The following is a 3,273-nucleotide window of genomic DNA, read 5'->3' as shown; positions in this document are numbered from 1 at the left end:
CACAGTCCCAGCTGTTTCCCTCTGCATCCTTCTAGGTCCCCTGTGGGGTAGCCTTTCCAGTGAACAGCCACCTGTCCCTCTTCTGAAGCATTTGGCTTTTATGAAGAACTTCTAGACAAAAAAATAAATGAGCAGATGATGGCCACAGCTTGGGAGGAGGAAACACTTCCAGCAGCAAAAGTCTTTGTTACTTTTCTGTTGCTGCCATAAAGAATCCTGAGGGGGCTGGAGAGATGGCTCAGTGGTTAAGAACACTGACTGCTCTTCCAGAGGTCCTGAGTTCAATTCCCAGCCACCACATGATGGCATAATGAGATCTGGTGCCCACTTCTGGCCTGCAGGCACACATGTGTACTAAATAAATAAATAAACTTTATATATAAAAAAAAGAATCCTGTGTAAAGCCACCTAAGGGTTTATTTGGGCTCACAGTCCAAGGTACAGTCCACCATAGCTGGGAAGGTCGATGCATCGGGAAACGCCTCTGTTCAGCTTGCCTCCTCCCCTTTATACAGTCCAGGACGGTGCCCTAGGGAATGGGGCTGCCCACAGTGGAGGAATCTTCCATCTCATTAGCCTCATCAATGTACTTCCCCGCCCAGGCATCTCCAGAGACCATTTCCCATCTGATCTTACCAACAGCTGGGACTGACCATCGCATCAAGTAAGGCAGAGGAACTTTGTGTTCATTGTAAACACTGATGTTTACTGGGTTGGAGGTACAGCTCCTGAGAATACCTGTCTGGTGACAAGCAAGGCCCTGGGGCTGATTTCCAGTGTCTCAAACTCACACTAGCACAGAGTTAGTACTTATCAAATAGAGACCCAAACCGTGCTACAAGAAACCCGTGTACAGCAAGGCCTGGTGGCTTATGTTTGTAATTCCAGCACCATGAAGGTTGAAGCAGATTACTCAGTTTGAGCCATGACTTAGGCAACAGAGTAAGTTGAAAAGGCTTGGGATACACAGTGTGAGATGCTGTTTTAAGCAAGCAAATGGTTTTAGTTCACAAAATAGTTCCGAATCACTGTATAAACAAAACAATGTGAATTTAAAAAATATGGAAATGAATTTAAAAAAAAAGAATCGCTGCCAGTTTGAGGTGATGCTGAGACAGAGACAGGAGGATCTCTGTGAGTTTGAGGCCAGCTTGATCTGGTCTACAAACAAGCAAGGCCAGTCAGAGGCACATAGCAAGATCTTGCCTCAAAGCAACAACAACAAAGCCGAATTACATCTATGCATAACATACAGAAACTGGTTTTTATTTGGTTGGTTTTGGTTTTTTGAGACAAAGGTTCTCTGTGTGTACCTTTGGCTGTCCTACTCTGTCCTGGTCTCCACTCTGAAGACCAGGCTGGCCTCAAACTCATCGATCTGCCTGCCTCTGCCTCCCTAGTGCTGGCATTAAAAAGGTGTGTGCCACCACCACCTGGGCTGCAACTTTTTAAAAAGTAGAATGTGGGGTTCGTGGGTTAAGAGCACTTACTGTTCTTGCAGAGAACCCAGGTTCCATTCCTAGCACCGATATAGTGACTCACAACTAGGAACTTCAATTCCAGGGGCTCTGACACCCTCTCCTGGCCTAGATAGGTACTGCGTGAACTCAGTACACTTACATACATGAGATAAAACACTCAGACGCATTAAAAAATGTCTTTAACAAAAGTGTTTGTTGCTCTCCTACAAGAGCTGGTGAGTTTCCAGCAGCTCACAATTATCTATAACTCAAGCTTCCAGGGATGTTCTGGCCTCCATGGGTACCTATACTCACATGGCAAGCACACACTTGTACACACACACACACACACACAAATTCATCTTTTAGAAAAAAAACAAAACAATACAGAACTTGGTCACTGCTAACCCAAGGGATTGCCCAGCTCTCGTCTGTATTGTTTCTGAGGGGATAAGAGACCGTACATGGAGAGGAGGCTTCAGGGACTTGGGATTTGAAATGTAGGCAACATTTCTTGGCTTCTTTTCAGCTGTCTGATGTCACCCAAGAAGTGCTCCAGAGAGCAGACTTGGATAAACTTATGACCTCTGTCTGGCCCTGGATCCTAAAACTTTTATGGGAAGGTCACTAATAAAATAAGTGTGTAAATGCCCCGCCATCCAGTTAAGAGGTAATGGCTACCGGTGCTCACACTACGTATTTTCTGCAAACATTTATTTACCTTTCCTTCTAATAAAGTACACTGGCTGATACATAAAAGGTAGTAAAAATGTCCACAGCCTGCTCTTAAACTTGGTGTTTTTACCGACAAGTTTTAATATACTGTTTTTGGGATGGGTCGGGCATGACTCGAGAACAAGCAGCCAGTGAGGACATGACTGAGATTAGCGCCCAGGCCCAAGCTCGGTCATCTGTCCAAGTGCAACGTCTGTCCCGAGAGCTTCTGTGTCTCCATCTCAAAGATCAGACTGCCTGTAAAAACAGCCAATGTGCTTCTAGCAAAGAGTCAGTCACTTGTGTAAAAATGCCACCATAAAACACATTAGACTTTTGGGTTTTTTTTTTGTTTTTTTTGTTTTGTTTTATTTAACTTTAAACTGCAGTCTGGTGAATTTAATTCATCGCATTCTCATGAAAGTACTGCAGGGGCAGCGAAGGAGAACGTTTGAGTAGGGATCCAGTCACTTCTTGAGACAGCCGCATGTGTAAAGGAAAACGATCCAAGAAAAGAACTTTTTAAAAATCCTTAGTCTTTAACTTACGCTGACTTCCTTTTACAGAGGTCAGGGAGCTTGTGCGATCGGCTGGCAGGGTACACAGCGGGTCAGGGTGACCACAGTGGGACAAAGAAAGGTGTTCACCTGCCCCACAACCCACTCCCCACTCCCAGCCCTTCCCTTTATCATGCCCGCATCTGGCTTTCCTAGGTTACCCTCCTTGCCAGGATCTCCCATCTACTCTCCCTTAGTGGAAGTAGTCAATGAGAACATCAGAATGGCCCATCAGCAAAATCCTTCCAGAGTCAACAAACATTTGAAAACAGCTTAGGATCTAGACAGCGATTTTGTTTCCTGATGTAAGAATTCTGGATAAAGGCAAGAATGGTTCAGCAGGTAAACAGTGACCAGAGTTTAGTCCCTGGATCCCAAGACAGAGATAGAGCCAACTCCCTCAAGTCCTCTGGCCTCCACCTATGCACCATGCTCACACACACACTTCTCACACAGAAGCAGTGGGAATAAGCTGACCCAAAGAGTTTTCCGGGAGCTCCGTTCATTCGCCACCTCCCCCTCTACTCCCCCACCCCCCATCC

The sequence above is a fragment of the Microtus ochrogaster genome, chromosome 18 (genome assembly GCF_000317375.1).
Source record: "Microtus ochrogaster isolate Prairie Vole_2 chromosome 18, MicOch1.0, whole genome shotgun sequence".
In the NCBI taxonomy this organism is placed as follows: Eukaryota; Metazoa; Chordata; class Mammalia; order Rodentia; family Cricetidae; genus Microtus; species Microtus ochrogaster.
This window is presented reverse-complemented; position numbering follows the sequence as displayed.